Source organism: Mycteria americana, chromosome 15, assembly GCF_035582795.1.
Source record: "Mycteria americana isolate JAX WOST 10 ecotype Jacksonville Zoo and Gardens chromosome 15, USCA_MyAme_1.0, whole genome shotgun sequence".
Lineage (NCBI taxonomy): Eukaryota > Metazoa > Chordata > Aves > Ciconiiformes > Ciconiidae > Mycteria > Mycteria americana.
The window spans coordinates 15,267,704-15,280,091 of NC_134379.1; positions in this window are offsets into that span (position 1 = coordinate 15,267,704).

Here is a 12,388-nt window from a genome sequence, read left to right on the forward strand (position 1 = left end):
ACGTCCAGAGATTGCGCCCACAGGAAAGCTGCCAGCACTGAAAGCTTTAGCTGGTTTACACTGTTCCTTGGAACTGCATTCGCTGCCACACAGACATTCGCGCTCTGCTAAAGCTTTGCTTGGTAATGGGGCAACACTCTGTATCTCTCTCTGGCAGATCCCGGCTGCCAAATTTGAAACGTCCAGAGATTGCGTCCACAGGAAAGCTGCCAGCACTGAAAGCTGCAGCTGGTTTTCACTGTCCCTTGGAACTGCATTCGCTGCCACACAGACATTCGTGCTCTGCTAAAGCTTTGCTTGGTAATGGGGTAACACTCTGTATGTCTCTGTCCCAGTGCCCGGCTGCCAAATTGGAAACGTCCAGAGATTGCGCCCACAGGAAAGCTGCCAGCACTGAAAGCTGTAGCTGGTTTTCACTGTCCCTTGGAACTGCATTCGCTGCCACACAGACATTCGCGCTCTGCTAAAGCATTGCTTCGAAATGGAGCAACACTCTGTATCTCTCTCTGGCAGAGTCCGGCTGCCAAATTGGAAACGTCCAGAGATTGTGCCCACAGGAAAGCTGCCAGCACTGAAAGCTGTAGCTGGTTTTCACTGTCCCTTGGAACTGCATTCGCTGCCACACAGACATTCGCGCTCTGCTAAAGCTTTGCTAGGTAATGGGGCAACACTCTGTATGACTCTCTCCGACTGCCTGGCAGTGAAATTGGAAACGTCCAGAGTTTGCACCCACAGGAAAGCTGCCAGCACTGAAAGTTGTAGCTGGTTTTCACTGTCCCTTGGAACTGCATTCGCTGCCACACAGACATTCGCGCTCTGCTAAAGCTTTGCTTGGTAATGGGGCAACACTCTGTATCTCTCTCTGGCAGAGCCCGGCTGCCAAATTGGAAACGTCCAGAGATTGCGCCCACACGAAAGCTGCCAGCACTGAAAGCTGTAGCTGGTTTTCACTGTCCCTTGGAACTGCATTCGCTGCCACACAGACATTCGCGCTCTGCTAAAGCTTTGCTAGGTAATGGGGCAAAACTCTGTATAACTCTCTCCGAGTGCCCGGCAGAGAAATTGGAAACGTCCAGCGATAGCGCCCACAGGAAAGCTGCCAGCACTGAAAGCTGTAGCTGGTTTTCACTGTCCCTTGGAACTGCATTCGCTGCCACACAGACATTCGTGCTCTGCTAAAGCTTTGCTTGGTAATGGGGCAACACTCTGTATCTCTCTCTGGCAGAGCCCGTCTTCCAAATTGGAAACGTCCAGAGATTGTGCCCACAGGAAAGCTGCCAGCACTGAAAGCTGTAGCTGGTTTTCACTGTCCCTTGGAACTGCATTCGCTGCCACACAGACATTCGTGCTCTGCTAAAGCTTTGCTTGGTAATGGGACAACACTCTGTATATCTCTCTGGCAGAGCCCGGCTGCCAAATTGGAAACGTCCAGAGATTGCGTCCACAGGAAAGCTGCCAGCACTGAAAGCTGCAGCTGGTTTTCACTGTCCCTTGGAACTGCATTCGCTGCCACACAGACATTCGTGCTCTGCTAAATCTTTGCTTGGTAATGGGGCAACACTCTGTATCTCTCTCTGGCAGAGCACGTCTTCCAAATTGGAAACGTCCAGAGATTGTGCCCACAGGAAAGCTGCCAGCACTGAAAGCTGCAGCTGGTTTTCACTGTCCCTTGGAACTGCATTCGCTGCCACACAGACATTCGTGCTCTGCTAAAGCTTTGCTTGGTAATGGGGTAACACTCTGTATGTCTCTGTCCCAGTGCCCGGCTGCCAAATTGGAAACGTCCAGAGATTTCGCCCACAGGAAAGCTGCCAGCACTGAAAGCTGTAGCTGGTTTTCACTGTCCCTTGGAACTGCATTCGCTGCCACACAGACATTCGCGCTCTGCTAAAGCTTTGCTAGGTAATGGGGCAACACTGTATAACTCTCTCCGACTGCCCGGCAGTGAAATTGGAAACGTCCAGCGATAGCGCCCACAGGAAAGCTGCCAGCACTGAAAGCTCTAGCTGGTTTTCACTGTCCCTTGGAACTGCATTCGCTGCCACACAGACATTCGTGCTCTGCTAAAGCTTTGCTTGGTAATGGGGCAACACTCTGTATCTCTCTCTGGCAGAGCCCGGCTGCCAAATTGGAAACGTCCAGAGATTGCGCCCACAGGAAAGCTGCCAGCACTGAAAGCTGTAGCTGGTTTTCACTGTCCCTTGGAACTGCATTCGCTGCCACACAGACATTCGCGCTCTGCTAAAGCTTTGCTAGGTAATGGGGCAACACTGTATAACTCTCTCCGACTGCCCGGCAGTGAAATTCGAAACGTCCAGCGATAGCGCCCACAGGAAAGCTGCCAGCACTGAAAGCTGTAGCTGGTTTTCACTGTCCCTTGGAACTGCATTCGCTGCCACACAGACATTCGTGCTCTGCTAAAGCTTTGCTTCGTAATGGGGCAACACTCTGTATCTCTCTCTGGCAGAGCCCGGCTGCCAAATTGGAAACGTCCAGAGATTGCGCCCACAGGAAAGCTGCCAGCACTGAAAGCTGTAGCTGGTTTTCACTGTCCCTTGGAACTGCATTCGCTGCCACACAGACATTCGCGCTCTGCTAAAGCATTGCTTCGAAATGGAGCAACACTCTGTATCTCTCTCTGGCAGAGTCCGGCTGCCAAATTGGAAACGTCCAGAGATTGTGCCCACAGGAAAGCTGCCAGCACTGAAAGCTGTAGCTGGTTTTCACTGTCCCTTGGAACTGCATTCGCTGCCACACAGATATTCGCGCTCTGCTAAAGCTTTGCTAGGTAATGGGGCAACACTCTGTATGACTCTCTCCGACTGCCTGGCAGTGAAATTGGAAACGTCCAGAGTTTGCACCCACAGGAAAGCTGCCAGCACTGAAAGTTGTAGCTGGTTTTCACTGTCCCTTGGAACTGCATTCGCTGCCACACAGACATTCGCGCTCTGCTAAAGCTTTGCTTGGTAATGGGGCAACACTCTGTATCTCTCTCTGGCAGATCCCGGCTGCCAAATTTGAAACGTCCAGAGATTGAGTCCACAGGAAAGCTGCCAGCACTGAAAGCTGCAGCTTGTTTTCACTGTCCCTTGGAACTGCATTCGCTGCCACACAGACATTCGTGCTCTGCTAAAGCTTTGCTTGGTAATGGGGCAACACTCTGTATCTCTCTCTGGCAGATCCCGGCTGCCAAATTTGAAACGTCCAGAGATTGCGTCCACAGGAAAGCTGCCAGCACTGAAAGCTGCAGCTGGTTTTCACTGTCCCTTGGAACTGCATTCGCTGCCACACAGACATTCGTGCTCTGCTAAAGCTTTGCTTGGTAATGGGGTAACACTCTGTATGTCTCTGTCCCAGTGCCCGGCTGCCAAATTGGAAACGTCCAGAGATTGCGCCCACAGGAAAGCTGCCAGCACTGAAAGCTGTAGCTGGTTTTCACTGTCCCTTGGAACTGCATTCGCTGCAACACAGACATTCGCGCTCTGCTAAAGCATTGCTTCGAAATGGAGCAACACTCTGTATCTCTCTCTGGCAGAGTCCGGCTGCCAAATTGGAAACGTCCAGAGATTGTGCCCACAGGAAAGCTGCCAGCACTGAAAGCTGTAGCTGGTTTTCACTGTCCCTTGGAACTGCATTCGCTGCCACACAGACATTCGCGCTCTGCTAAAGCTTTGCTAGGTAATGGGGCAACACTCTGTATGACTCTCTCCGACTGCCCGGCAGTGAAATTGGAAACGTCCAGAGTTTGCACCCACAGGAAAGCTGCCAGCACTGAAAGCTGTAGCTGGTTTTCACTGTCCCTTGGAACTGCATTCGCTGCCACACAGACATTCGCGCTCTGCTAAAGCTTTGCTTGGTAATGGGGCAACACTCTGTATCTCTCTCTGGCAGAGCCCGGCTGCCAAATTGGAAACGTCCAGAGATTGCGCCCACACGAAAGCTGCCAGCACTGAAAGCTGTAGCTGGTTTTCACTGTCCCTTGGAACTGCATTCGCTGCCACACAGACATTCACGGTCTGGTAAAGCATTGCTTCGAAATGGAGCAACACTCTGTATATCTCTCTGGCAGAGCCCGGCTGCCAAATTGGAAACGTCCAGAGATTGCGCCACAGGAAAGCTGCCAGCACTGAAAGCTCTAGCTGGTTTTCACTGTCCCTTGGAACTGCATTCGCTGCCACACAGACATTCGCGCTCAGCTAAAGCTTTGCTACGTACTGGGGGAAAACTCTGTATAACTCTCTCCGACTGCCCGGCATTGAAATTGGAAATGTCCAGCAATAGCGGCCACACGAAAGCTGCCAGCAGTGAAAGCTCTAGCTGGTTTTCACTGTCCCTTGGAACTGCATTCGCTGCCACACAGACATTCGCGCTCTGCTAAAGCTTTGCTAGGTACTGGGGGAAAACTCTGTATAACTCTCTCCGACTGCCCGGCAGTGAAATTGGAAACGTCCAGCGATAGCGCCCACAGGAAAGCTGCCAGCACTGAAAGCTGTAGCTGGTTTTCACTGTCCCTTGGAACTGCATTCGCTGCCACACAGACATTCGTGCTCTGCTAAAGCTTTGCTTGGTAATGGGGTAACACTCTGTATGTCTCTGTCCCAGTGCCCGGCTGCCAAATTGGAAACGTCCAGAGATTGCGCCCACAGGAAAGCTGCCAGCACTGAAAGCTGTAGCTGGTTTTCACTGTCCCTTGGAACTGCATTCGCTGCCACACAGACATTCGCGCTCTGCTAAAGCTTTGCTAGGTAATGGGGCAACACTGTATAACTCTCTCCGACTGCCCGGCAGTGAAATTGGAAACGTCCAGCGATAGCGCCCACAGGAAAGCTGCCAGCACTGAAAGCTGTAGCTGGTTTTCACTGTCCCTTGGAACTGCATTCGCTGCCACACAGACATTCGTGCTCTGCTAAAGCTTTGCTTGGTAATGGGGCAACACTCTGTATCTCTCTCTGGCAGAGCCCGGCTGCCAAATTGGAAACGTCCAGAGATTGCGCCCACAGGAAAGCTGCCAGCACTGAAAGCTGCAGCTGGTTTTCACTGTCCCTTGGAACTGCATTCGCTGCCACACAGACATTCGTGCTCTGCTAAAGCTTTGCTTGGTAATGGGGTAACACTCTGTATGTCTCTGTCCCAGTGCCCGGCTGCCAAATTGGAAACGTCCAGAGATTGCGCCCACAGGAAAGCTGCCAGCACTGAAAGCTGTAGCTGGTTTTCACTGTCCCTTGGAACTGCATTCGCTGCCACACAGACATTCGCGCTCAGCTAAAGCTTTGCTAGGTAATGGGGCAACACTGTATAACTCTCTCCGACTGCCCGGCAGTGAAATTGGAAACGTCCAGCGATAGCGCCCACAGGAAAGCTGCCAGCACTGAAAGCTGTAGCTGGTTTTCACTGTCCCTTGGAACTGCATTCGCTGCCACACAGACATTCGCGCTCTGCTAAAGCTTTGCTTGGTAATGGGGCAACACTCTGTATCTCTCTCTGGCAGAGCCCGGCTGCCAAATTGGAAACGTCCAGAGATTGCGCCCACACGAAAGCTGCCAGCACTGAAAGCTGTAGCTGGTTTTCATTGTCCCTTGGAACTGCATTCGCTGCCACACAGACATTCGTGCTCTGGTAAAGCATTGCTTCGAAATGGAGCAACACTCTGTATATCTCTCTGGCAGAGCCCGGCTGCCAAATTGGAAACGTCCAGAGATTGCGCCACAGGAAAGCTGCCAGCACTGAAAGCTCTAGCTGGTTTTCACTGTCCCTTGGAACTGCATTCGCTGCCACACAGACATTCGCGCTCCGCTAAAGCTTTGCTACGTACTGGGGGAAAACTCTTTATAACTCTCTCCGACTGCCCGGCAGTGAAATTGGAAACGTCCAGAGTTTGCACCCACAGGAAAGCTGCCAGCACTGAAAGCTCTAGCTGGTTTTCACTGTCCCTTGGAACTGCATTCGCTGCCACACAGACATTCGCGCTCTGCTAAAGCTTTGCTAGGTAATGGGGCAACACTCTGTATGACTCTCTACGACTGCCCGGCAGTGAAATTGGAAACGTCCAGAGTTTGCACCCACAGGAAAGCTGCCAGCACTGAAAGCTCTAGCTGGTTTTCACTGTCCCTTGGAACTGCATTCGCTGCCACACAGACATTCGCGCTCTGCTAAAGCTTTGCTTGGTAATGGGGCAACACTCTGTATCTCTCTCTGGCAGAGCCCGGCTGCCAAATTGGAAACGTCCAGAGATTGCGCCCACACGAAAGCTGCCAGTACTGAAAGCTGTAGCTGGTTTTCACTGTCCCTTGGAACTGCATTCGCTGCCACACAGACATTCACGCTCTGGTAAAGCATTGCTTCGAAATGGAGCAACACTCTGTATCTCTCTCTGGCAGAGCCCGGCTGCCAAATTGGAAACGTCCAGAGATTGCGCCCACAGGAAAGCTGCCAGCACTGAAAGCTCTAGCTGGTTTTCACTGTCCCTTGGAACTGCATTCGCTGCCACACAGACATTCGCGCTCAGCTAAAGCTTTGCTACGTACTGGGGGAAAACTCTGTATAACTCTCTCCGACTGCCCGGCATTGAAATTGGAAATGTCCAGCGATAGCGGCCACACGAAAGCTGCCAGCAGTGAAAGCTGTAGCTGGTTTTCACTGTCCCTTGGAACTGCATTCGCTGCCACACAGACATTCGCGCTCTGCTAAAGCTTTGCTAGGTACTGGGGGAAAACTCTGTATAACTCTCTCCGACTGCCCGGCAGTGAAATTGGAAACGTCCAGCGATAGCGCCCACAGGAAAGCTGCCAGCACTGAAAGCTGTAGCTGGTTTTCACTGTCCCTTGGAACTGCATTCGCTGCCACACAGACATTCGTGCTCTGCTAAAGCTTTGCTTGGTAATGGGACAACACTCTGTATATCTCTCTGGCAGAGCCCGGCTGCCAAATTGGAAACGTCCAGAGATTGCGTCCACAGGAAAGCTGCCAGCACTGAAAGCTGCAGCTGGTTTTCACTGTCCCTTGGAACTGCATTCGCTGCCACACAGACATTCATGCTCTGCTAAATCTTTGCTTGGTAATGGGGCAACACTCTGTATCTCTCTCTGGCAGAGCCCGTCTTCCAAATTGGAAACGTCCAGAGATTGTGCCCACAGGAAAGCTGCCAGCACTGAAAGCTGCAGCTGGTTTTCACTGTCCCTTGGAACTGCATTCGCTGCCACACAGACATTCGTGCTCTGCTAAAGCTTTGCTTGGTAATGGGGTAACACTCTGTATGTCTCTGTCCCAGTGCCCGGCTGCCAAATTGGAAACGTCCAGAGATTGCGCCCACAGGAAAGCTGCCAGCACTGAAAGCTGTAGCTGGTTTTCACTGTCCCTTGGAACTGCATTCGCTGCCACACAGACATTCGCGCTCTGCTAAAGCTTTGCTAGGTAATGGGGCAACACTCTGTATGACTCTCTCCGACTGCCCGGCAGTGAAATTGGAAACGTCCAGAGTTTGCACCCACAGGAAAGCTGCCAGCACTGAAAGCTGTAGCTGGTTTTCACTGTCCCTTGGAACTGCATTCGCTACCACACAGACATTCGTGCTCTGCTAAAGCTTTGCTTGGTAATGGGGTAACACTCTGTATGTCTCTGTCCCAGTGCCCGGCTGCCAAATTGGAAACGTCCAGAGATTGCGCCCACAGGAAAGCTGCCAGCACTGAAAGCTGTAGCTGGTTTTCACTGTCCCTTGGAACTGCATTCGCTGCCACACAGACATTCGCGCTCTGCTAAAGCATTGCTTCGAAATGGAGCAACACTCTGTATCTCTCTCTGGCAGAGTCCGGCTGCCAAATTGGAAACGTCCAGAGATTGTGCCCACAGGAAAGCTGCCAGCACTGAAAGCTGTAGCTGGTTTTCACTGTCCCTTGGAACTGCATTCGCTGCCACACAGACATTCGCGCTCTGCTAAAGCTTTGCTAGGTAATGGGGCAACACTCTGTATGACTCTCTCCGACTGCCCGGCAGTGAAATTGGAAACGTCCAGAGTTTGCACCCACAGGAAAGCTGCCAGCACTGAAAGCTGTAGCTGGTTTTCACTGTCCCTTGGAACTGCATTCGCTACCACACAGACATTCGTGCTCTGCTAAAGCTTTGCTTGGTAATGGGGTAACACTCTGTATGTCTCTGTCCCAGTGCCCGGCTGCCAAATTGGAAACGTCCAGAGATTGCGCCCACAGGAAAGCTGCCAGCACTGAAAGCTGTAGCTGGTTTTCACTGTCCCTTGGAACTGCATTCGCTGCCACACAGACATTCGTGCTCTGCTAAAGCTTTGCTTGGTAATGGGGCAACACTGTATAACTCTCTCCGACTGCCCAGCAGTGAAATTGGAAACGTCCAGCGATAGCGCCCACAGGAAAGCTGCCAGCACTGAAAGCTGTAGCTGGTTTTCACTGTCCCTTGGAACTGCATTCGCTGCCACACAGACATTCGTGCTCTGCTAAAGCTTTGCTAGGTAATGGGGCAACACTGTATAACTCTCTCCGACTGCCCGGCAGTGAAATTGGAAACGTCCAGCGATAGCGCCCACAGGAAAGCTGCCAGCACTGAAAGCTGTAGCTGGTTTTCACTGTCCCTTGGAACTGCATTCGCTGCCACACAGACATTCGTGCTCTGCTAAAGCTTTGCTTGGTAATGGGGCAACACTCTGTATGTCTCTGTCCCAGTGCCCGGCTGCCAAATTGGAAACGTCCAGAGATTGCGCCCACAGGAAAGCTGCCAGCACTGAAAGCTGTAGCTGGTTTTCACTGTCCCTTGGAACTGCATTCGCTGCCACACAGACATTCGTGCTCTGCTAAAGCTTTGCTTGGTAATGGGGTAACACTCTGTATGTCTCTGTCCCAGTGCCCGGCTGCCAAATTGGAAACGTCCAGAGATTGCGCCCACAGGAAAGCTGCCAGCACTGAAAGCTGTAGCTGGTTTTCACTGTCCCTTGGAACTGCATTCGCTGCCACACAGACATTCGTGCTCTGCTAAAGCTTTGCTTGGTAATGGGGCAACACTGTATAACTCTCTCCGACTGCCCGGCAGTGAAATTGGAAACGTCCAGCGATAGCGCCCACAGGAAAGCTGCCAGCACTGAAAGCTGTAGCTGGTTTTCACTGTCCCTTGGAACTGCATTCGCTGCCACACAGACATTCGTGCTCTGCTAAAGCTTTGCTTGGTAATGGGGCAACACTCTGTATCTCTCTCTGGCAGAGCCCGGCTGCCAAATTGGAAACGTCCAGAGATTGCGCCCACAGGAAAGCTGCCAGCACTGAAAGCTGCAGCTGGTTTTCACTGTCCCTTGGAACTGCATTCGCTGCCACACAGACATTCGTGCTCTGCTAAAGCTTTGCTTGGTAATGGGGTAACAGTCTGTATGTCTCTGTCCCAGTGCACGGCTGCCAAATTGGAAACGTCCAGAGATTGCGCCCACAGGAAAGCTGCCAGCACTGAAAGCTGTAGCTGGTTTTCACTGTCCCTTGGAACTGCATTCGCTACCACACAGACATTCGTGCTCTGCTAAAGCTTTGCTTGGTAATGGGGTAACACTCTGTATGTCTCTGTCCCAGTGCCCGGCTGCCAAATTGGAAACGTCCAGAGATTGCGCCCACAGGAAAGCTGCCAGCACTGAAAGCTGTAGCTGGTTTTCACTGTCCCTTGGAACTGCATTCGCTGCCACACAGACATTCACGCTCTGGTAAAGCATTGCTTCGAAATGGAGCAACACTCTGTATATCTCTCTGGCAGAGCCCGGCTGCCAAATTGGAAACGTCCAGAGATTGCGCCACAGGAAAGCTGCCAGCACTGAAAGCTCTAGCTGGTTTTCACTGTCCCTTGGAACTGCATTCGCTGCCACACAGAAATTCGCGCTCAGCTAAAGCTTTGCTACGTAGTGGGGGAAAACTCTGTATAACTCTCTCCGACTGCCCGGCATTGAAATTGGAAATGTCCAGCGATAGAGGCCACACGAAAGCTGCCAGCAGTGAAAGCTCTAGCTGGTTTTCACTGTCCCTTGGAACTGCATTCGCTGCCACACAGACATTCGCGCTCTGCTAAAGCTTTGCTAGGTACTGGGGGAAAACTCTGTATAACTCTCTCCGACTGCCCGGCAGTGAAATTGGAAACGTCCAGCGATAGCGCCCACAGGAAAGCTGCCAGCACTGAAAGCTGTAGCTGGTTTTCACTGTCCCTTGGAACTGCATTCGCTGCCACACAGACATTCGTGCTCTGCTAAAGCTTTGCTTGGTAATGGGACAACACTCTGTATATCTCTCTGGCAGAGCCCGGCTGCCAAATTGGAAACGTCCAGAGATTGCGTCCACAGGAAAGCTGCCAGCACTGAAAGCTGCAGCTGGTTTTCACTGTCCCTTGGAACTGCATTCGCTGCCACACAGACATTCGTGCTCTGCTAAATCTTTGCTTGGTAATGGGGCAACACTCTGTATCTCTCTCTGGCAGAGCCCGTCTTCCAAATTGGAAACGTCCAGAGATTGTGCCCACAGGAAAGCTGCCAGCACTGAAAGCTGCAGCTGGTTTTCACTGTCCCTTGGAACTGCATTCGCTGCCACACAGACATTCGTGCTCTGCTAAAGCTTTGCTTGGTAATGGGGTAACACTCTGTATGTCTCTGTCCCAGTGCCCGGCTGCCAAATTGGAAACGTCCAGAGATTTCGCCCACAGGAAAGCTGCCAGCACTGAAAGCTGTAGCTGGTTTTCACTGTCCCTTGGAACTGCATTCGCTGCCACACAGACATTCGCGCTCTGCTAAAGTTTTGCTAGGTAATGGGGCAACACTGTATAACTCTCTCCGACTGCCCGGCAGTGAAATTGGAAACGTCCAGCGATAGCGCCCACAGGAAAGCTGCCAGCACTGAAAGCTCTAGCTGGTTTTCACTGTCCCTTGGAACTGCATTCGCTGCCACACAGACATTCGTGCTCTGCTAAAGCTTTGCTTGGTAATGGGGCAACACTCTGTATCTCTCTCTGGCAGAGCCCGTCTTCCAAATTGGAAACGTCCAGAGATTGTGCCCACAGGAAAGCTGCCAGCACTGAAAGCTGCAGCTGGTTTTCACTGTCCCTTGGAACTGCATTCGCTGCCACACAGACATTCGCGCTCTGCTAAAGCTTTGCTAGGTAATGGGGCAACACTGTATAACTCTCTCCGACTGCCCGGCAGTGAAATTGGAAACGTCCAGCGATAGCGCCCACAGGAAAGCTGCCAGCACTGAAAGCTGTAGCTGGTTTTCACTGTCCCTTGGAACTGCATTCGCTGCCACACAGACATTCGTGCTCTGCTAAAGCTTTGCTTGGTAATGGGGCAACACTCTGTATCTCTCTCTGGCAGAGCCCGGCTGCCAAATTGGAAACGTCCAGAGATTGCGCCCACAGGAAAGCTGCCAGCACTGAAAGCTGTAGCTGGTTTTCACTGTCCCTTGGAACTGCATTCGCTGCCACACAGACATTCGCGCTCTGCTAAAGCATTGCTTCGAAATGGAGCAACACTCTGTATCTCTCTCTGGCAGAGTCCGGCTGCCAAATTGGAAACGTCGAGAGATTGTGCCCACAGGAAAGCTGCCAGCACTGAAAGCTGTAGCTGGTTTTCACTGTCCCTTGGAACTGCATTCGCTGCCACACAGACATTCGCGCTCTGCTAAAGCTTTGCTAGGTAATGGGGCAACACTCTGTATGACTCTCTACGACTGCCCGGCAGTGAAATTGGAAACGTCCAGAGTTTGCACCCACAGGAAAGCTGCCAGCACTGAAAGCTCTAGCTGGTTTTCACTGTCCCTTGGAACTGCATTCGCTGCCACACAGACATTCGCGCTCTGCTAAAGCTTTGCTTGGTAATGGGGCAACACTCTGTATCTCTCTCTGGCAGAGCCCGGCTGCCAAATTGGAAACGTCCAGAGATTGTGCCCACAGGAAAGCTGCCAGCACTGAAAGCTGTAGCTGGTTTTCACTGTCCCTTGGAACTGCATTCGCTGCCACACAGACATTCACGCTCTGGTAAAGCATTGCTTCGAAATGGAGCAACACTCTGTATCTCTCTCTGGCAGAGCCCGGCTGCCAAATTGGAAACGTCCAGAGATTGCGCCCACAGGAAAGCTGCCAGCACTGAAAGCTGTAGCTGGTTTTCACTGTCCCTTGGAACTGCATTCGCTGCCACACAGACATTCGCGCTCAGCTAAAGCTTTGCTACGTACTGGGGGAAAACTCTGTATAACTCTCTCCGACTGCCCGGCATTGAAATTGGAAATGTCCAGCGATAGCGGCCACACGAAAGCTGCCAGCAGTGAAAGCTGTAGCTGGTTTTCACTGTCCCTTGGAACTGCATTCGCTGCCACACAGACATTCGTGCTCTGCTAAAGCTTTGCTTGGTATT